This window comes from Triturus cristatus, chromosome 7, assembly GCF_964204655.1.
Source record: "Triturus cristatus chromosome 7, aTriCri1.1, whole genome shotgun sequence".
Taxonomy (NCBI): domain Eukaryota; kingdom Metazoa; phylum Chordata; class Amphibia; order Caudata; family Salamandridae; genus Triturus; species Triturus cristatus.
This window is the reverse complement of record NC_140590.1, coordinates 1,371,881,323-1,371,904,757: the sequence shown is the minus strand read 5'-3', so window position 1 is coordinate 1,371,904,757 and position 23,435 is coordinate 1,371,881,323. Positions and strand designations below refer to the sequence as shown.

The window sequence follows — 23,435 nt, the reverse complement described above, 5'->3', positions numbered from 1 at the left end:
TATTATCGCCCTCTGGTAATGATGATTGCTATATGGGTCCGGTGGCTGCAGAAATTTGTCTGCATACTGGTTGGGATTGCGTTCACGCCCGCCACCTATTGGGCCTCACCCTATCTCTGGTGGGCTTATGTTTTTTAACAAGGTTGCATTATCACCCTTTAATTTATAGTCAGAGTAGTTCGTTTTTGGCATGGGTCTTTATGGTTTTAAGTCAGAGCCATGACCACTCCAAAATGGCCGTGGCATTCCCCACTGTAATTGATACATCCTTACGACTCGCGTAGTCTCGCGAGATGTTGCCACAGCTACTCATTGAAATTGAATTCAGCCGCGCGTTGAGTCGCTCCAGTGCTGAGGTGACGCCTGGTTGTACAAGAGACAGGGTAAGCCCGGGGACGGATGAGATACTGAAAAACGCCGTTTTCATGGCTGGGTGGTGCGTGAGTGTTGCGGTACGAAGAGCTTAGGGCTTTTCTTTTTACACATTATTGAACTAGACGCTTGTGATTGTTGAAGTCAGTTGTGCTGTGAAAACGATATTGGCATTGGGGTGTGCTGATGTGATACAATATATTTTAAAGGGTCCTGGTGTTGTAATGACCAATGACGGAGTAGAACTTCCAAATAAGCGAGGTGATCGTTCATTGGTATATTGAGGAAGAGCAAATACACAGTGTGTCTTCTAGATTGAGTCAGGTATAGATGGTCTATACTTGTTTCCACAGGTGCAGGCACCAACGACGGTCGTGCTTTGCTGAGCAGGAAGGCGATAGTTAAAAATTTAGTACGCCCCTGCGACTGGTTGGTGGCTGGTACGTGGGCCCATAGCCACAACTAGGTAATGAATTAAATGCTGTTACCATCACCAGCCTTGGGTTGGTTTTTGAACTCATCCCTCCACGTACTGATTATGCTGTATGTTTGTTTGTTTGTGTTTGTCAGTCCTTTTATAGGTGTGTGTCCTGAGAAGGTGATTTTTTGACCCCTTCTTGCCCTGATGAATTTGCCACAAACTTTATTGGCAATGAAACATGTTGGCCGTCATTATTAAGGTATGCAACATGCTGTGGTTTTTAACAGAGTGATAGACTCCTAACCAGAATAAAACAATTATTTGTGAGTCTATACACTTTTACTATTTTTATATTTGTCGTTGTCTGCACAATTTGTTTTTTGTGTTTTTCACACTACACTGTCTCGTGTTTTGTGTTTTCTATTGGACACTGCACACCTTTTTCTTGAGAGAGAGTGACCGATGATGAAATAAACGTGGGCAAGCTGGTGAGAACCAACCAGTAGCTCCTCTGGTGGTGCGCACGTGAGGTACTCTCTCTCTCTCTCTACATATTTTCTCACCTCGTCACCATTGAGGGTCTCTGTAAGAGTGTATTTGTTTGTGGACTGACTGCACATTCTTCTTTTCTCACTTTTCTATCTATTTTAATTGTTAAACTTGTAGCATTCTGGATGGGCTGTCTCCAGACATTATAAATGAGTATCGGAGGTCTGTGATAACGTACACTTCCTCCCACCTAGTCCAGAGTAACAAGGAAGGTTTTTTTTGCTACATTGTGCCAGTACTTTTTGTTGAAACTATTGTTGATTGGAGGGCGTTCTGGCACTTTTTCCCTCTTTAGCTCCCTTTGTGATTGAACTCCCTGAACCCAAAACAAGTATCCTGGGACTGGTTTCAGGGTAACACCCCTCATCAGCCCGGCTAGCTTGAATCCAGTGGCAAAGTGAGCAAGGCTGCCGGAGTGCAGGGCTTAGACACAGGTTTAGAACTACATTATTGGGTGGCCCAATGTGTTGTAGTCCACTAGTAGCATTTAATTTACAGGCCCAGTGTACCACAGTGCCACTTACCAGGGATTTATACCAGTAAATTAAATGTGCCAAACAGGTATTTACCAATTTCATCATGTTTAGGGGCGATAGCACCAACACTCTAGCACTGGTTACCAGTTAAAACGTGAGCAGAGTTCTAAAGGTAACAAAACCGAATTCAGCAGCAAAAGTACCAAAAGGCTAAAAAGTCTGAGGACTGACTACTCAAATGATTTTCAGTCCAACAACCATCATGCCAAAATATAGAAAAACAAATTGTATGATCAAAGCTCTCTCCTCTATTTTTCTTGTGTCTCATTCAGAGAAAAAAACCAGACAATACCTGCAACCTTCTTTCAGTTTCAACAAAGCTTTCATGACTCTCAATGGAAAATAAGACCTTGTCTTTCCACCAACCAATGCCTCCCTCTTGGATTGTCTTTTCTCCCAATAAAAAGTGCAGTTTGCTTCCCATGGCCCTCACCCAGTGCTTAGAACCACCTTTTCCAAAGAATTTTCAGACAGACTTTCCTGAAAAATGCTACCTCCTGTTGATTGTTAGCTAAATCTTTAAAATAAAGGTTCCTTGTGGTATTAAAATTTGGGGCAATCACTGATAATAGAATCAATTATGCATTCAGAACATAAGCATATTTTTTTTTAATATACAACATTTTTTGCATGAACTACTGAATTCTTCTGCACAGAAATATATATCTTCAGATAAACAAAAATGTTATACACCATGAGCCGGATTTATCAATATTTGACACAGCGCAGCAAATTCATGAGCCGGATTTATCAATATTTGACACAGCGCAGCAAGACAATTTGCTGCGCTGTGTCAAATAGAGAGGGCAGAAATGTGCCATATTTACCAATGTATGACTCATTCTGCCTCTCTGTCCGCACTGGCATACAATCTGCTGCCTAGCGCCCACACAGGCATGATTGCGCCATGGAGCAAGGGTCCCTGCGCTGCAGCCAGGATTGTTTTTGTGCAGGAAAGGACACCTTCCTGCGCAAAAATAATTCTTAAAGGCTTTTTTCTCCTTCTTTGTGTGTTGCAGAATTAAAAAAAAGAGGAAGAGAAATAAAGATATTTATCCTCATTTTGCCTCCCGAGGGAAGGTATAGCATTATGACACATTCCCAGGTTCACCAGTCTTGGTAAATCTGTGAATGTGGCAAAATTCATGTGTGGTTGTGTGGGAAAACCCACGCTTCACCCATGGGACAACCTCCTAGGGCTGAGAGGCGCAACTGAGCAACTTGTGCTGTCTTGCGTTATTCCAGATACACCAACCAATAAAACACCACAAAAGGTGCCCTTGCGTGGTTTGGCAAATCTGACTTTAGTATTGTGTTGCCCTTATGACACCATGTGCGACGCAAGGACAATGCAATACCATGATGAATCTGATCCGAAGTGATTGTAGTGCAGATGGCGCAGTGCTCAAAAAGGAGAAATTTTGCCCAGTTCTTGGTATATTCAATATCTACAACAACCCTAGGTCTAATTAGTATCTTTTAAAAAAATCAATTTTAACAATACTATTGCACTTTTGTTTAACTCTGTATTACTGAATTCGTTAGTAGTTCATAGCCCTGAGTACAGCATTCTGTAAAAAATAGATTTAGAGTACATTTTGTCCCAATAAATGCTAAGATGCAGCACATTTGATCTGCTTTTAAAGAAAACAGAGTACGCCTAGGCACAAAAGAAATGAACATCGAAAAAAAGGAAAAAAGAATACGAGCAGGGCTTATATTTGAAAATATAATAGCTATGTTTTCTACTCACAACCATCACAAATATAAATCATTATAGAAAGCATTGCATAGTTATCTGTCCAAAAGACATTTTCGACATCAGGTTGGGTCACTAATAGAATAAGATTACGTTTCGGAGGCGGTAATTATTCCTTTAGTTAGTAATAATGCTTTTTTTGGACTGGCGCAAGTGATTTGTTGCCCTTACAGATAATCTTATAAGATATTAGAATCTTATTCAACTATCACTGCAAACAGTAACGCCGCCACTTTCGAATATCCAACAATTCAAAAACAAGAAGTGTGAGTTAGTTAACATTTTGCAGACTACAAAATACCACAAGCCTGTCCTGCTGAAAGAATACTTGATGCTTTTATCTGACTAAGTGTTAGATACACAATCCGCTTCAAAAAACAATACTGAGAATAACAGAATTAAAACATTGTGCACAATACCGGTCTAAAAAATGAAAGTTGCAGAAAGTCAATACATAGATTTTTTTTTTTTTAAACAGTTTGAAGAAGTTTGCTTTCTAAGAGTGCCTATGAGACCCTACAAAGTAGGGGATTGCCTATGTAAAAATGTACAAGTCAAACATTTTAGAACTCTAAAATTGAAACATACCTGGTTTGCAAAGGTAGTGCCTCAGAAATCTTTCCACAAATAACATGTTTTTGAAACCTGCCATCTAGTTTTTTTTTAAAGAAATCTTTTTCCATCGTTTGTTGGAGCTGCCCCTTCCTGAATCAACACAGACCCCGTCCAAAATTTCTTTCTGAATGCTTCGTTTCTATGATTGTCGTTATTTGGACTTTTAAGATAAGGGAATTTTTGTTTATCCACTCCACCACTTCGTTTGCAAAATCCTCTTCTCTCAGATCACCCTTCTCACGACAGTCCACTCATCTTCTGTTTAATGTCTCTCAGGTTTATGAAAAACAGATTGCCTTCGGTTCAAACAACACATAACTACCCTGTTTTGCATGTAACAATGCAACCTTCTTCAACGGAAAGCCAGAGAGTAGCTACTGCCTTAATAGGTCAGGAGTATTTAATAAAATATAAAAAAAAGATCAAAAGTACATTTTTTGTGTTGGTCTAAATTTTAGCCATGTTGCTCCAATAAACATTCGCCATGATGACCTATTTAGTTAAATTGCAATATAAAAAGGAGAGAAAAGCAAGTAGCTGTAAGATAACTACTCTAGATGAAAAGAAATGTGGTTAAGTTTGTCTCTCTCAAGGGACTGGAGCGAACAGGCCTCCTGCAGCTGCTGCACGTCATAAAGCCGACGCTCTTTTTTTATTGCTACCTGATGTAAAAAGGTGGCTGTGGAGCAGATCTTTGTGTCAATCCAAGAATGAAAGGAGAACGGCTTGCACTACTGTTCTGAAGTCTGTTTCTAGAAGGAAATCTGAAGCTCTTTTTATTGTCATATGATGTAAAAACATTTTAAATCATGCTTCTAAGCCAAAAACCCTAATAGGCAAATAAAATGCTGCAGTTTTTGCTACATACCTTCCAATTACCTGTAGCTTGTGTTTGGAAGTGTTGCAAGGTAATGGTTCCCACTTCCCGCAGCTTGATGATCAATGGCTAATAGCTAAATTATAGGAGAAGAGTCTTGTGTTTCGAATGGTGAAGGGCAATGAAAGACCTTAATATAGAACATCTCAGCATGCTTGTGGGGCGGGAGCGCCCCGGCTCTTTTTACAGGTTTTTTACTGAGCGGAGAGGCGTGTAATAAAGAAAATAGGCACTGGGCCAAGAATATTGCTAACAAAAATGTTCAGCTGAGATACTGTAATCTTGCTTCTATCTACAGTGCTGCAGTCACACTCAGACCTAGTTTGTTTTTATCACAAATGTCAATGCGATTTCAAATTACCACCAGCCAAGGTATTCCGCAGCCAATTTTCAGCACTTTGAGAAGATAAAATATAAATTCAACTCTATAGCTTCCAAATATACATTGTGCGAGGGAAGCATTGAAGACTTAGGGTCTGATTCACAAAGGTAAAATTACACTTTTGAGTAAGTTCACTACTTTTTGGTATTCACAAACTACATGCAGAGTTGTAAGACTTTCACATCCCTAAACTTATGTTTGTGAAGTTTTCCATACCTGGAGACTCCGTAGTTGGGGCTGAGAACTCACCACACACAAGTATAGGTAGTGTGGAGTAGTAAAACTGCAAGTAGTTTGTGAATGACAAAAAGTAGTAAACTTACACAAAATTGTAAATTTACCTTTGTGAATCATGACCCCATGAGTGTTTGTTTTTTAAACAATTTGTAGACCTCAACATAAGGAAAAGTATAAGCAGCAAAACGTGATTTGATGGTGGTCGATCCAATAGGGAAACCTTGAAGGGCACTAATATTTGGGGCCCTTGCTAGTTGCCTAACTTTACAATGAGAATTTGCCTCTTTCAGATGCTGGAATAATCTGGCCCTAGTCTCCAGAAATGTTTTGGTGCCTGCATCATCAATCAATCAGGGGTTTGTATAGCGCAGCTACTCACCAGTGAGGGTCTCAAGGCGCTGGGGGGTGGCGGCTCCATTATCAATACCATACATCATTCCTGTTGCCAATTAACTTGATGAGATGCAAAAAGCACTGTAACAAATAGGTTTTGGTAATTGCGCTTTTATCATTATTAGCTGTGATTTTGGACCAATATATGGTTTGCCTTGGTTTCCTTGAGTGCCTCGGCAGCCATCAAATACGCACAGCTACCAATTAATAGTGTGGATGTATCAAAGCAGAAGTGTATTATGTGACATTACAAACTATAGTAGACAGAAAGAAACACAAACGACTTTTCACTGTGTGGACTACTGAGTCATACAATCATGTGGCTACTGTTCCTTAGTGCAAAAGACACACAATTGATGGACCTGGCCTGGCAGTTCGGGCTGGACTGTTCCCATTGGGCGCAGGGTCAAGACTAATTTGCATATGGCTGGGTCCAAGGGTCCAAACTGGAATGGCACGGTGAGCAAGAAAACGATGTATTTAGGCCCAGATCTCTGTACTGGGGTGAATGTATGACATTCTGTCCATCAATTGTTCTTTTTGCATACTGTTTCTTAGCGATCAATCAAATTATGGCTCAGCATATTTTCCATATAAACCATTGTTATGTTATGCTATACCGTATTTGTATAGCAAAAGTACACCAAAAAGTAGTAGCTTAATTGCCTCCCAATACCGTTTTTCTATTGTAGTCTTCAAGGAAATAGATGAAAGTGGGTGGGAATAGCCCTCAAGGACTTGTTGCAAAAGAAACAAGGAACTCATTATTTCAAAAGCTCAATAATTTATATTAGATACTATTGTTTCAGACATGGCTAGGACATTTTCTGAAATATCGTATTAAAGCCCAGAAGGATTGTCTCTTCATTTTTTTGAACTTTGTTGGTGGATTTCTTTTACCAGAAGTATAAACACAACGCTATTTGAATAGCTAAATCTAAATCTGGATGCAAGAGAGCAATAATAACTTCAAATTGATTTGAGAAAAGGAATTTTGTTTTTATTCCTTTAATGATCACTCGCCAAAAAATGAAAAATTAGGGCCCGACCTGATATTTGGATCCATGGGTGGATCTGTGTTAATAATAAGTTTAAGCCAAATTGTCTTCTTTCAATCCTGATTTTGATGAGCTCTGATTTACTAGAACTCTGAAGAAAAAGGTTGAAGGACATCTTGGTGTAGTGAGACATGATCTTGTATTTACATGGACGGGAGATCTAGAGCTAAAAAAGCATGTCAAATGACTGAAATAATAATGCAAGTGGGTGATCAATGCAACATAACAAATGAGGGGGAGCCATGACCCCAGTGGTAGTCTCCGGAAGACATGTTTACCACAGAAGACAAAAGGGGACAGGCCACTGGTCACTCTCAGTTACATGAAAAGGGAGAAATTATTCTGATAACCTTAGCCTGTATCTCAAGTAAAAAAGATATGGAAAAAGTGTACTGTTGAATATGACAAATGGCATTGATAGATCATCTTGGATTAAAGCACTAACAGTCCTGCCATCCATCTACATGTATAGCTGTTACAAGACGGATGTTATGACATTCTGAGCTCATGTTAGGTTTGTAAACAAATTAAAAAGCATATAGCATATTATTAGAACCTATATCAAATCAATATGACATTGTCCTATAGTTTAGCGGTGAAAGGATGTTAGAACATGTTGACAGACAATGGTTGAGGGGACCATGGCTCAAGATGGGAGCTACCACATCACAATTAAATGCACAAATGATGATTTCAGATGAGAGTGAGCTAATGAAGATATTTAAATTAGCTGTCCTATATTCTGCAATCTCCATACTCAAAGCAGTTGAACAAGATAGGTAGAGTAAGAGAAAGCAACAGCTTGCGGCAGAGCTAGATAATGCCTGGAAGTCATATAGCATGTGGGAAGGAACAGGAACAAAATGTTCACCTGTAGAGGGATATCTTCTACTCTCATACCAACTCAAAATGTCAAAGAGCAAACTCCTTTAAGAGGATGGCAGATGATAGCATTGTTGTTTGTAATATTACGGAGGAATTTTATTTTTCCAATATGTTTAAAATCCTTTTTGTTGAGGGCAGATGCAGCATATATTTGAACTCTCTTCCACAGCCTTTTAGATTTGATAAAAGAGTTTATAATGCTGAAGGAACTGCTTATACAGGATCATCAACTCCCATCATCTCGGTCATGCTCACCTATGCTCAATCTGCTTTTGACATGCAGCCATCACTCACAGCTCACAATCACTTACACACACTGTTCATGACTGAAGCCAGCCTTAAACCCAACTGGTACTACCACACTCGCTTACTCACAGGACGTTCTCACACCCTTTCGTCTCTCTTTTGATCACTCAATCACACGCTCACAGAAAGGAAAGCATTGTTACAGGAGGCTGCCTATGGCCATACTACAGCCCTCAGGGATCCATGCTGTGTGGAGGAGGGGAAACTCCTTGTGGCCATGCTGAAAAGCGTGGAAAGTTCCCTGCAGTAGGGGACATGCCCAGGGTGCGCCTGGGCACATTCCTGAGCCAAGACTGGGCCAAGAGTGAGCTCGTCTGTCCAGTCCGCAGCCGACCAAGGCCGGGCTGGGCCCACTCTCTTGGCCTGGTTTTTCCCTAGCAGAGCAACCTTGTCTTGATGTAGCCTTTTTCATTGATTTGATCATCTGCTGCTGTTAGCCTGTGTTAGTGTAAAGCTATACTCAGGGCTGCACCCAGATTCCTTCATTCCTATTGACTTGACCTGAGGCTTGAGGCATTTGTTTTGTACTTGTTTGTTGTTGGTGCCATAACAGGAAAGCTGAAACTAAGCAAAGCAAAATCACCTGTCGACCCAAAACATACTACAATTGATTCCTTTCTTGCACGAGCCATTGGATTTCTTTCCAAAGAAATTGACCTAGCGGAGTGCTGACTATCTATGGGACTGCCAGGGTCAAGTGGGGCATTGGAGGGCAGGGAAGGGTCTTCGATAGTACCAGTGACCAGCGTGCAAGGGGACCTAAGGTTGAGAGGTTTAACAATAGTGAATCCGCAGAGGAATTTCCCCCCCATTTAGCCCCTTCAGGATCAGTAGAAACTGCCCCTGCCATGGCTCCTGTCTCTATAATTCGGTCCCCAGTAGCAAAACGGAAGAGAAAAAGTCAGAGGGTTGTTGCCATTAGTCCAAGCCCTGTATCTGATCCAGGTCTGGTTCGTTCAGGGGGGTTTTCACCATGTACCCATTGAAGAGTCTGTCTGAATACCTTTCCTCTGTAAATTGACGGACACTATCAAGGACCTATTACAACCATTGAGAGAAAAGATGGATAGGCTGTAGGGTAAGATCATGCAAGTTATTTCTATGTGCCAAAATACAACCAACCAGAGCATAACCAATGTGAACCCTAAGGCCCATTTCTCTATATTACAAGGACAGGTTAATCCAACTGCTAGCCAGGGTTGCACTAGACCCTATGCTAGGGCTGGTAAGTGCATCTAGGCGAACTAGGATACTCCCACAGGTGCCGATGACAGAGCATGACCGTAGGGAGGACCTGGAACCTCATATTCTGCAGTGTCCAACTATGCTGTCGACAAATGCCATGATTAATCCATACTCAAACCTACTACCATCAGTTGTTTCCCAAGAAACCACTCAACAAGGGGCCTTTCATATCCATCTGGATTCTTGTGATTCTGTGACAATTAACCTTCCACCAGCTAGCAGTCCTTACGTGGCTGTTATGGTCAACGTCCCTCCATGAAGCCTGGATTGAGTGAGATTGCAGGCTTTTTAAAGAATAAAGTCATGCACTGGCTCAAATAGAATAATATTTTTCCAGCTGACAGAGCACATCAAATTCTATTAACTAGAGTGGAATGGATATGGCTATTGAAGAAGACTTTCATGGGAGATTGTGTTGTTATTAATTTTCAGCATCCAAGCTTCACAGGTGAATCTTCGGCCAGATCAGTGTTGTTCCCATCGTTCTCCAGGAATATGGCCTTTCTTCCATTGAGTTTTCTTTACTGCCATCTGTGTAGCATCGATTCGATGTGTCATGTCAACCCACTATTGCTGTGAATGACTGGGCAAGATCTTTCCTTTTTATCTTCCCTGGATACAAGTAATAGGTTCCAGGTTTTAAGCCTGTTACAAGAAAATTATTGACTTAATAATACTGAATTATCCTGCCCAGCGACTAGTGGGGGTGGCAGTTGGATGATAACTTGATGGACGTTGTGAAAGCTACGCCTAGTGTTGTATCTGCAGGGGAAGCTGGCTTTATGAGACTAGTTGTATGTTCTGAAATTGACTCTCAGAATATATCATGCGTTCTAGACCCTAACGATAACAAGCAAAAGATGTGTAATACCCCTCCAGTATTGGATAGATGTTATAAATTTTCCACATGGAATGTTCAGGGGTTATCTAATAAGTTGGGAACACTAGAGTGGGCTAATATTATTTCTGGCTTTGATGTTATTTGTTCACAGGAAACATGGTGCACAACTTGCAAATATGTTGAGGGCTTTTCCTCCTTTTTTTTAGGTGCTATTCCTTTGAATGTTGGGTGGGCGTAAGGAGGGTTACACATCCTTATTTCGAATAAGCTTCCAGTTACCAGCAATAAGTATTCTCTGGTAGGGCCACATTCTCAGCTGTTGTGGTTATCTTGTAAAAGGGGCCCTGACCTGGTTCTGGTTAACTTTTACAACAATGTTTTCGATCATACTCGTAGTAAGGTGGACAGTGCACTTGATTCAGGCCTGGATGTCTTTTTACACTCTATACAAACTAGTTTTATTGTAGTATATCCCCTAAATTCGATTATTTCAAAGTATGACCTATTGTTACTGAAATGTGATTGTGGCTATAAGAGGGAGCAAATTCCTTCCTTTATTGTCAGAAAGTGTTATAATAATATTCATAATCCATATGTGTAAAGCGCGAATATATCACCCCTTAAGGTTTCAAGGCACTGGGTTTGTTGGGGAGATTAAGTTAGCTATTACCCAGAGTCACATGATGCAGAGCTGCCGCCGGGAGCTCTGGCAGCTGCGCCACAACTCGATGCTTCATCAGTTATTGACCATGTTCTGGTATCTGGCTTTGCTGACTGCCTGTGCGGCACCCGATGGAGAGTTCAGACTGTAATGAGCAATCATGACATAATTTTGTTGCGTTTTTTCTTTTGGGGTATGGAGAGTGTGGTCCACCCAACAGCCAATAACATTAATCCTACTAGGCCCAATGGTGTGCAAATTAAATGGGCAGTAATGGAGCCAAATACATTTCTTCAAGAACTAGGAACTAGGAACCTCATTATTAGTTGCTGTCTTAAGGATGAGATGATTCTTAACAGGTTGCTATCTAGTTTTAATCTTATTACTTGCACCATTAATTCACTTTTGACTAGAAACCTGAATCCCTCCCGAATTGAGAATAGGGGATGGTTCGACCTCTCAAGTACTCAGGCATCCTAGCAATTGAAGTTGGCTTTCCACCGTTATCCAAGGGAGAATACTACTATTAAGCTCCTCCATCTTGAATATAAGCGGGTGTAATTTAATATTAGTAGGGGAATCCAAAGACCGTTAATGTTTCTGGTATTTGGGTGATGCCCCCTTCTTAAAAACTGTCTCTATTCTAGAGTTTAATTTTTTTATCACATGCGAAGCATGGATGGCGCATTACTCAGCAACCTTTGCTCAGAATGCTGAGACTGGTGGAGCAGTGTTAGGGGTGAGGGGTAGCTGGGAGCATCTCCGACTGGATAGCACTTTGGATGATGTTACTCAAGCCTTGCACCATAATACCAGTGGTAGGGACCTGGGGCCTGATGGACCTGATGGGGTACCCCTGGATGCGTTAAAATCAACTCTAGAACTATGGGGACCCATCCTGACGAGTGTTTAATGCAGTAGCAGGTAGTACGATCCCTACTTTTGGGTCACTTTAATAGTTAAACCCATCTATAGGAAGGGTGATAAATCAGACCCCAAGAACTATCGCCCAATCTCGCTTTTAGACTCATCAGTAAAATTGGTGAGTCAAATGTTACTTATGAGATTAGAAGAGTGGGTGCAGAAATCTTCTATTTTATCTATCACCCAGTTTGGCTTTAGGAAGGGTATAGGTACCGTCGAGCAGTTTGTAAATTTAGATCTCCTGATTGTGAAATATACAAGAGCCAAATTGGGATCTTTATACCTCTGTCTTGCGGACTTAAGCAGTGTTTTCGACCTTGTTGATCATGCTTTATTGTGGTCATCATCACTGCTATCCCTTGGTGCCCCTAAGCCGATTATTAGTGTTTTGGCATGTATGTATGAGAACTTATCAAGTGAAGTACGATATGTTTCTTTGGGAAAATGTTCCCATTCATTTAAAGTGGAGTGTGGTATTCGTCAGGGCTGTGTTTTGGCCCGTCTGTTGTTTTCTCTTTTTATTAAAGGTGTGGGTATTGCTTAGCAACCTCTACAATCCTATGCCCCATGTGCCAACAGGCGCTCTATACCAGTGTTATTGTATGTGGATGACGCTCTGTTCCTATCTAGGATCCTGGTCGACCCCCAGAAATTGATGAATGCTTTAGGAGACTTTATGGCATCCAAAAAATGGCAATTAATCAAACCAAGACTTTTACTAATATTTGCAGGCAAAAGGAAACTAAATGTAGGTCTTTTTATATTGATAATACCGTCATTTCAAAAGTTAACTCCTTTGGCTATCTGGGAGTTTTATTTATGAGTACTGGTTCTTGTGCTCCACAGATCTTAAATGCCAAAGTAAAGATGATTAGAAACTCCCATGGGATTTTTAGATTTTTGTCAAAACTCGGTTGCCGACCTACTAAAGAAATGGTGGAGATATAGAAGGCCAGGGTGACAGCTATAGCTACTCATGGGGCTGGCCTTTGGGGCTATGCCCCCAGTAAGCCATTACAAGTAGAGGAATATCATTTTCTAAACCAATTACTGTGTTTACCTGCTTCAGCCTCAACCTTGATCACTCATCATGAGGTAGGCTTACAGTATCTCGAGGATATGATACTTGTAAAGCTTCTTTTGCTCTGGCTTTCTATCTGGTCCAAAGAAGAAACCAGTTTTACTAAATCTGTTTTATTGGATTGTATGGCATTGGAAATGGTTTGCGCATTACCTGGCTAGCATAAATAGACTCCTCTTTTAGCACCATATTTAACCTGGCTAGCATAAATAGACTCCTCTTTTAGCACCTTATTTAAACTATCAGTATGGACTGACCCACGCCCAGTGTTATCCTTTACTGAGAAATGCAGTAAAGATACTTTTGTACAACATAGAACTGAGTGGCAGATGGGTAAAGAGAGGATGAAACTGACAGTAGTATCTTATCTGTCCTTTGGACTTGAGGAGGGTCATCAAAAATATCTAGCTTGTATTACTAACATCCAACCCGTTTTGTCTTGACCAGGTTTGGATTTGGAATTGTACATCACTTGGTTGTCTTTCTTAATATGAGATGTTTTCCCCCTACCTTGACCCCCAAGTCCATGTGAGGATGTTAGTAAACAAAGCACTATGCACTTTATGTTGTTCTGTAATTTATATTCACAGTACAGACTATATTATGTTAAACCAATGTTTAATTCACAGAATATCAGAACTCCTAAAAATGCCCTTGAGTTTTTACTTGCACTGAACGATCACCAAGAAAAAGGCTTTATTTATTTTGAAATTGATGAATTTGAGAAAAAAGCTTAACATATTAGCTGGCGCTCCCCCCGTGGGACACCGATCTTTGTTCAGGCACCGGGGAAGGCAGGGAAAGGGCTTCCCCTGCCTCCCCCCGCCCCCCCTCCACGTCATCAATGACGTCAGCGTGCAAGGCGCGCTGACGTCATTGGAGGCCTCCCTTAGTTTCCCAACGCGCTGGAAGCCATTTGCTTCCAGCGCGTTGGGAAAGTAAGAGGTAAGTTTTGCCTCGTGGAGGGTGGGGGGTGTATTTCCAAAGGCATCGGAGGAAAGGAAAGGGTTTTCCTTTCCTCCGATGTCTTTTGAAAAATGCATTCCTGCCGCTCGATCGCGCCTGGGGCGCGATCATGCAGCAGGAATGCATTTTTTTTGTGTTTAGGGCACCATTTGTCTCAGGGAGCAGCCCCTTGGGCAAGGGCCGCTCCCCTTTTGGGGGTAAAATTTTAAGTTGGATCTGCCCCCCTTGGAGGGGGGCAGATCCATTTAAAAAAATATTTAAAAAAAAATTGTGTGTGGCCCAACCGGGCCTTTTGGGCAATTTGTTTTGGGGAGCGGCCCCTTGGGCAAGGGTCGCTCCCCTGTGGGGGGGAAATTAAAAGGTGGATCTTCCCCCTTGGAGGGGGACAGATCCGTTTAAAAAAATATTTAAAAAAAAATTGTGTGTGGCCCAACCGGGCCTTTTGGGCAATTTGTTTTGGGGAGCGGCCCCTTGGGCAAGGGTCGCTCCCCTGTGGGGGTAAAATTAAAAGTTGGATCTGTCCCCCTTGGAGGGGGGCAGATCCGTTTAAAAAAATATTTAAAAAAAAATTGCGTGTGGCCCAACCGGGCCTTTTTTAAATTTTTTGGCCCCTAATTTTGGCCAATCTATTTTGGGCAGCGGCCCCTTGGGCAAGGGTCGCTCCCCTTTGGGGGTAAAATTAAAAGTTGGATCTACCCCCCTTTGAGGGGAGCAGATCGTTTGAATAAATAAAAAAAAAAAGGTGTGTGGCCCAACAGTGCCTTTTTAAAAAAATTTCACCATTTATGTCCAATCTGTTTTGGGGAGCGTCCCCTTGGGCAAGGGTCGCTCCCCTTGGGGGGAACATGTAGTGTCACTTTTTTTTTTTAAATCGGTGTGTGTGGCCCTACTGGGCCAGTATGATTTTTTTTTTTAAATGCCCTAGCTGTTTTAGGGAGTGGCCCCTTGGGCAAGGGTTGCTCTCCTTGGGGGAGCAAAATGTTTTTGGGGAGTGGCCCCTTTGGCAAGGGTCGCTCCATTCTGGGGAGCATTTTTCTTGGGCGTTTCTGACCCCTTGGAAGGGCAGATTCAACAATTAATTTTATTGTATGCCCACTAGGCCACCAGGGATTTTTTTTGTTGTTGGGAGCAGCCCCTTGCGCAAGGGTCGCTCCCCTTTATGGTTAGTTTGTGGACTAGTGCATTATTTGTATATGTGATTGTAATGTTTAATTTCTCCTTTTTATTCTAGTGTAAAGCTTTTGATTCCTGTTTGTGGTTTTGGCAGTGGTTGTTTTGCAGTTTTACGTAGTTGACTTTTTTTGGTAAGAAAAACATTTTGTTGTATTTACTCCAAATGAGTGTTATTGTCATGCATGAATGAATTTTTTTGTAAGTGGTTTCGTAATGGCAGCATATTTTGTTAGTGTTTTGAGCATGTAATTCTTTGCGATGTGTTTTGTAATGTCTTATGTGTAATTTTCTTTTCTTTTTCTTTTTTAGTGGGATATTGTTGATCCTTACTGTGTCTGTGCAGAGTAGGTGGTGGTGAATCTAGCTGCTTTTGGCACGTGAGTGGTATCGTTTTGGAGTATTTAGGTCCTTGTGTTAAAAAGGCATTTTGTTTATAACTTATTTTTCAAAGTGTTTGTTGTTGACTGGTTTGACAAGTTACCTTTATTAGTAAGGATTATGGCTAGCCGTAGAATGACTGCTCAGCAGGTTGTTGGTGTGCTGCTTGAATCTTCCTCTGAGCAGGATTATGAGACTGACAGTGCGTCTGAGGGAGAGGAGGGAGGGGAAGATTCAGGCAGTGAGTTTTCTCTCCACATGGAATCATCAGATGATGAAGATACTCTCAGCGCAGATGAAGCTACTCTCAGTGCGGAGGAAGTGCCTGTTTTAGAGGAGGATACTGCTGTGCCGATGGTACAAGAGGCATCTGGATTGCAGCCTGAGGCTGCTAGGCTTCCTAATGGAAGTGCTGGACTGTGGGTTGATCCAAACATGGTGCAGCCGGTGTTGCCTGCCTTTAGTGGTGATGCAGGGTGTAGAGTGGATTGTGAATTTTTTTTGCCTATACAGTTCTTTCAGTTGTTTATGGATGATGCATTTTTGGCTGAGATTGTTGAGCAGACTAATTTGTATGCTGAACAGTTTTTGAGGGACCACAGAGCCACACTTAAGCCCCACTCTAGAGCTACCCGGTGGACTCCCACAAATCTGGATGAGATGAAGAAGTTTTTGGGTTTGACTTTTTTGATGGGCTTGATAAGGAAACCGTCCATGGCTGCATATTGGTCTACCAGTCCCTTGATGGCAACAGCCATATTTCCTGCAATTATGTCCCGTGATCGGTATTTACTTTTGCTTCGGATGCTGCATTTTGTTGATAATACTTTGGCATTGCCACGAGATCACCCTGACTGTGACCGTCTTTTTAAGATTCGGCCTGTACTTGATCACTTTTTAGATCGATTTTCAGAGATCTATACTCCTGGGAAAGAAATATCTATTGATGAGTCTTTGGTCCTGTTCAAGGGCCGTTTGGTTTTTAGGCAGTAAATCCCTAGCAAGAGGGCACGGTATGGAATTAAGTTGTATATGTTGTCTGAGAGTAGGACAGGATATGTTTTTAATTTCCGTGTGTACACTGGGAGGGATTCCACTATTGACCCCCCTGGTTGTCAGGGGGGTCAATAGTGGAAGGCCAGCCCCATGAGTAGCTATAGCTGTCACCCTGGCCGCAGAGGATCCGTGAACCGTACCCGCACCGTAAGCGCACCCTCCCCGAACGGAGCGCACACCCTCCCGATTGCACGCTGAATGCTAATTGGCTGTCGAGCGTCTCTCTACATTCAAACCAGGAACTGTTGGCGGCCATTTTCTGCCTCGGTAGAAGCGAGGCTGAAGATGGAAGGGGAATAAGTGTGTAAAAGATATAAAGGGGGCAGAGTGGAAATACTCTGACCCTCTAGATCTGATTAGGGGGTCCCAGAAGGACCCCCTGTGGCCCCCCTTTTTAAAAAAAAAAAAGCGGCGAAATGCGCGCACGGTGCGCGCATCCTATCGCGTTGGATGCACGGATTCTCTCGTGGTGGGTGCGCGGATCCACAGCAACGTTTTTTGAAAAACGACAAGAAATCATTGGTTGTATAACAACTTTCAACACTGAAAGGTAGGGTGTATATTTTTGTTTTTTTAAAGGTATGATTGTTATTGGTTAACAAAAACAGATTGTAAGTAACATTATATATGAGAAGCTGATATGTTGAAAAGTCAAGCACACTTCCTGTCTTGTGTAGGAACATTGTGTGCTGAACTTGTGACCTGTGAGCTCAGTGCAGTGTTCCATGACCTGTTTCTATGGTAACAGGCAGAAGGCAGATTGGGGGAAGGGTTGAAATGTATTTCAGTTGGAAAGGGTTGAAATGTTTAACCAATAGAAATGTGTGTTTGCTTTTGAGTTTATGTGTGAAGGATTGTGATTTGATGTTTACATGTATATGTGTGGAAAATGAAAGGGAAACTTTTCCATTCTTTGCTTTTGCTGAGAGGTGCACAGTGCAGAGATTGTGTAAAAGAAAATATGGTGAGTGATTGATATACTCCTTAATCTACAAAAGAACTTGAAAGATGAGTTATTTAATTGTGAGGGGATGTATGTAGACTATTTTGAATTTAATCAGACAAATGTATTTTTCCTGCTAAAGTGTAGGGAGTACTTTTTTTTCTCTAAAATGTGTGTGCATGTAGAAACCATTCTGTGATAGGCATTTGTGTTTTTCATGTGTTTGTAGACGGATAACTGTGCAGTTTTTATATTTTGGTAGAATTAGAAATCAGTCATTGTTTATGAATTTGTGAAATGAGTTATGTTATGTTTCTATACTAAAATGTAGTACTACTTCTAGATGTGTTTTGATATAGTGCAAGGGATAGTGTTGTTTGTCTAGAATCACACAGTGAGTCTGTGTGCATTTGGGAACCACTGTGAGAGAAGCATTTGGTAATATCGTGTATTTGCTGACAGATAACTGTTTTAAAACCAGTCAGGTTGTCAAGTTTTAGTAGCCTTAGAAGACAGTTATGGCTTATGCTTTCATTAAATGAGTGAGGCATTGACAGTAAATTGCAGTCGTGAAATATGTAGATTGTGTGCAGTTCCCTTACCACTTGCACTGTAGTGAATGAGTTTTGGTAAACTCATAGGGATAGTGGTGCTTGTCTAGAATCACACTGTGAGTTAGTGTGTATTTGGGATCACTGTGAGAGAATCATTTGGTAACATCATGTATTTGCTGACAGATAACTGTTTTAAAATCTGTCATGTTGTGAAGTTTTAGTAGCATTAGAATCCAGTCTTTGCTTATATGTTGATTAAATGAGTCATGCTTTGACTCTGATGTGCTGTTCTTAAATATGTAGATTGTGTGCAGTACCATTAACCCTTCCAGACTAGTGAATGAGTTTTGGTAAACTCCTAGGATAGTGTTGCTTGTCTAAAATCACACTGTGAGTCTGTGTGCATTTGGATAAGGATTGTGAGAGAAGCATTTGGTAACATTGTGTATTTGCTGACAGATAACTGTTTTAAAACCTGTCATGTTGTCAAGTTTTAGTAGCATTAGAATCCAGTCTTTTTTTTTTTTTTGCAGAGTTTTATATAGCGCGAACTTGACCCGAATCCAATCGGGTATCAGAGCGCTTTACATAGCACCAGTTACGTTACATGAGGACACACATTCATATTTTGTTAGGCACAGGGAGATTAAGTGATTTGCCCAGAATCACAGGAAGTTTAGCGTCATTACCGAGACTCAAACCCAGTTCCCCAGGTCCGAGGTCGAGCGCCCCAGCCGTTAGGCCAACTCCTCTCTCCTCTTTGCTTATGTGTTGAATAAATGAGTCAGGCATTGACACTAAAGTGCAGTCGTGAAATATGTAGATTGTGTGCAGTTCCCTTATCACTTCCAGTGTAGTGAATGAGTTTTGGTAAATTCCTAGGAATACTGGCGCTTGTCTAGAATCACACTGTGAGTCTGTGTGCATTTGGGAACCACTGTGAGAGAAGCGTTTGGTAACATCGTGTGTTTGCTGAGAGAAAACTGTTTTAAAACCTGTCATGTTGTCAAGTTTTAGTAGCATTAGAAGCCAGTCTTTGCTTATGTGTTGATTAAATGAGTCAGGCATTGACACTAAAGAGCAGTCGTGAAATATATAGATTGTGTGCAGTTCCCTTATCACGTCCAGTGTAGTGAATGAGTTTTGGTAAACTACTAGGGATACTGGTGCTTGTCTAGAATCACACTGTGAGTCTTTGTGCATTTGGGAACCACTGTGAAAGAAGCGTTTGGTAACATTGTGTATTTGCTGACAGAAAACTGTTTTAAAACTTGTCATGTTGTCAAGTTTTAGTAGCATTAGAAGCCAGTCATTGCTTATGCGTTGATTAAATGAGTCAGGCATTGACACTGAAGTGCAGTCGTGAAATATGTAGATTGTGTGCAGTTCCCTTACCACTTCCACTGTAGTGAATGAGTTTTGGTAAGCTGCTAGGGATAGTGTTGTTTGTCTAGAATCACACTGTGAGTCTGTGTGTATTTGGGAACCACTGTGAGAGAAGTGTTTGGTAACATCGTGTATTTGCTGACAGATAAGTGTTGTAAAACATGTCATGTTGTTAAGTTTTAGTAGCATTAGAAGACAGTTATGGCTTATGCTTTCATTATATGATTCATGCATTGACAGTAAATTGCAGTTGTGAAATATGTAGATTGTGTGCAGTTCCCTTACCACTTGCACTGTAGTGAATGAGTTTTGGTAAACTCATAGGGATAGTGGTGCTTGTCTAGAATCACACTGTGAGTTAGTGTGTATTTGGGATCACTGTGAGAGAATCATTTGGTAACATCATGTATTTGCTGACAGATAACTGTTTTAAAATCTGTCATGTTGTAAAGTTTTAGTAGCATTAGAATCCAGTCTTTGCCTATACGTTGATTAAATGAGTCATGCTTTGACTCTTATGTGCTGTACTTAAATATGTAGATTGTGTGCAGTACCATTAACCCTTCCAGACTAGTGAATGAGTTTTGGTAAACTCCTAGGATAGTGTTGCTTGTCTAAAATCACACTGTGAGTCTGTGTGCATTTGGGTAAGGATTGTGAGAGAAGCATTTGGTAACATTGTGTATTTGCTGACAGATAACTGTTTTAAAACCTGTCATGTTGTCAAGTTTTAGTAGCATTAGAAGCCAGTCTTTTTTTTTTTTTTTTTGCAGAGTTTTATATAGCGCGAACTTGACCCGAATCCAATCGGGTATCAGAGTGCTTTACATAGCACCAGTTACGTTACATGAGGACACACATTCATATTTTGTTAGGCACGGGGAGATTAAGTGATTTGCCCAGAATCACAGGAAGTTTAGCGTCATTACCGAGACTCGAACCCAGTTCCCCAGGCCCGAGGTCGAGCGCCCCAGCCGTTAGGCCAATTCCTCTCTCCTCTTTGCTTATGTGTTGATTAAATGAGTCAGGCATTGACACTAAAGTGCAGTTGTGAAATATGTAGATTGTGTGCAGTTCCCTTATCACTTCCAGTGTAGTGAATGAGTTTTGGTAAATTCCTAGGAATACTGGTGCTTGTCTAGAATCACATTGTGAGTCTGTGTGCATTTGGGAACCACTGTGAGAGAAGCGTTTGGTAACATCATGTATTTGCTGACAGATAACTGTTTTAAAATCTGTCATGTTGTAAAGTTTTAGTAGCATTAGAATCCAGTCTTTGCTTATACGTTGATTAAATGAGTCACTCTTATGTGCTGTACTTAAATATGTAGATTGTGTGCAGTACCATTAACCCTTCCAGACTAGTGAATGAGTTTTGGTAAACTCCTAGGATAGTGTTGCTTGTCTAAAATCACACTGTGAGTCTGTGTGCATTTGGGTAAGGATTGTGAGAGAAGCATTTGGTAACATTGTGTATTTGCTGACAGATAACTGTTTTAAAACCTGTCATGTTGTCAAGTTTTAGTAGCATTAGAAGCCAGTCTTTTTTTTTTTTTTTGCAGAGTTTTATATAGCGCGAACTTGACCCGAATCCAATCGGGTATCAGAGCGCTTTACATAGCACCAGTTACGTTACATGAGGACACACATTCATATTTTGTTAGGCACGGGGAGATTAAGTGATTTGCCCAGAATCACAGGAAGTTTAGCGTCATTACCGAGACTCGAACCCAGTTCCCCAGGCCCGAGGTCGAGCGCCCCAGCCGTTAGGCCAATTCCTCTCTCCTCTTTGCTTATGTGTTGATTAAATGAGTCAGGCATTGACACTAAAGTGCAGTTGTGAAATATGTAGATTGTGTGCAGTTCCCTTATCACTTCCAGTGTAGTGAATGAGTTTTGGTAAATTCCTAGGAATACTGGTGCTTGTTTAGAATCACATTGTGAGTCTGTGTGCATTTGGGAACCACTGTGAGAGAAGCGTTTGGTAACATCGTGTATTTACTGAGAGAAAACTGTTTTAAAACCTGTCATGTTGTCAAGTTTTAGTAGCATTAGAAGCCAGTCTTTGCTTATGTGTTGATTAAATGAGTCAGGCATTGACACTAAAGAGCAGTCGTGAAAAATATAGATTGTGTGCAGTTCCCTTATCACGTCCAGTGTAGTGAATGAGTTTTGGTAAACTACTAGGGATACTGGTGCTTGTCTAGAATCACACTGTGAGTCTTTGTGCATTTGGGAACCACTGTGAAAGAAGCGTTTGGTAACATTGTGTATTTGCTGACAGAAAACTGTTTTAAAACTTGTCATGTTGTCAAGTTTTAGTAGCATTAGAAGCCAGTCATTGCTTATGCGTTGATTAAATGGGCCAGGCATTGACACTGAAGTGCAGTCGTGAAATATGTAGATTGTGTGCAGTTCCCTTACCACTTGCACTGTAGTGAATGAGTTTTGGTAAACTCATGGGGATAGTGGTGCTTGTCTAGAATCACACTGTGAGTTAGTGTGTATTTGGGATCACTGTGAGAGAAGCATTTGGTAACATCATGTATTTGCTGACAGATAACTGTTTTAAAACCTGTCATGTTGTGAAGTTTTAGTAGGATTAGAATCCAGCCTTTGCTTATGCGTTGATTAAATGAGTGATGCTTTGACACTGATGAGGTGTACTTAAATATGTAGATTGTGTGCAGTACCATTAACTCTTCCAGAGTAGTGAATGAGTTTTGGTAAACTCCTAGGATAGTGTTGCTTGTCTAAAATCACACTGTGAGTATGTGTGCATTTGAGAACCACTGTGAGAGAAGCATTTGGTAAAATCGTGTATTTGCTGACAGATAACTAATTTAAAACCTCTCATGTTGTCAAGTTTTAGTAGCATTAGAAGCTAGTCTGTGCTTATGCATTGATAAAATGAGCCAGGTGCAGTACCATGTACTATTCTGTTCACTGTGGCAGAACTGAAAATTTAAAAGTTTTACCTAAGCACTGTCCTAGAAGTAGTCTGATTATTTAGTCAGTTTCTAAGTACCAAATAGATTGTTTCAAATAAAAGTGTTCTGACATACTATACACTTGTCTTTTACACCTTCAATTCCGTAGTCAGTATCCATACACTTCCAGGAAACATCCTGTCACTTCCTTTGCAGTCCTCTAGAGACCCATTCAACAGCATGTACTAATCCATTCACTGTGCCAAAACTCAAACACTTATAAATTCACCTAGACACTCTCTGTCCAGGACTCTAATGATTCAGTCACTGCCTAAGTATTCATGCACTGAGCCAGGTCTTAGCACATGGACTACGTCAAACCCATATCCACTATGCATGTAGTCCTCTAACCACCTACACACTTGTCTTTCACACCTTCAATTCCCCAGTCAGTATCCGTTCACTTCCAGCAAACACCCTGTCACTGCCGTTGCACTCCTCTAGTGACCCATTCAGCATCATGTACTAATCCATTCACAGCGCCAAACCCTAATAAATTCTCCCAGGCACTCTCCTTGCAGTACTCTAATCATTCAGTCAGTACCCAAGTACTCATCCAGTGACCCAGGCCTTAGTATATGGACTGCTTCAAACCCGTATCCTCTATGTATGCAGTCCTCTAACCACCTACACAATTGTCTTTCACACCTTCAATTGCCTAGTCAGTATCCATACACTTCCAGGAAATACCCTGTGACTCTCTTTGCAGTCCTCTAGTGACCCATTCAGCACCATGTACTAATCCATTCACTGTGCTAAAACCCAAACACTTATAAATTCACCAAGATACTATCTTTGCAGTACTCTCATTCAGTCAGTGCCTAAGTATTCATACACTGAGCCAGGC

General features: G+C 41.2%; 1 protein-coding gene across 5 annotated transcripts in view; it reads right to left on the bottom strand.

Moving 5' to 3' along the window:
• The window catches only part of ASIP (agouti signaling protein), a 1,080,532-nt gene that overhangs the window by 935,931 nt on the left and 121,166 nt on the right, over positions 1-23,435 (bottom strand). For 2 of the 5 annotated variants that reach the window (XM_085619084.1, XM_085619085.1), the window contains exon 1: positions 5,121-5,252. The exons of 2 other annotated variants lie outside the window; for them this stretch is intronic. The gene's annotated coding sequence lies outside the window, so the exon portion shown is untranslated. Of the gene's footprint in view, positions 1-5,120; positions 5,253-23,435 lie in introns of those variants that run through there. One more of the 5 variants, XM_085619090.1, reaches the window with a different exon arrangement.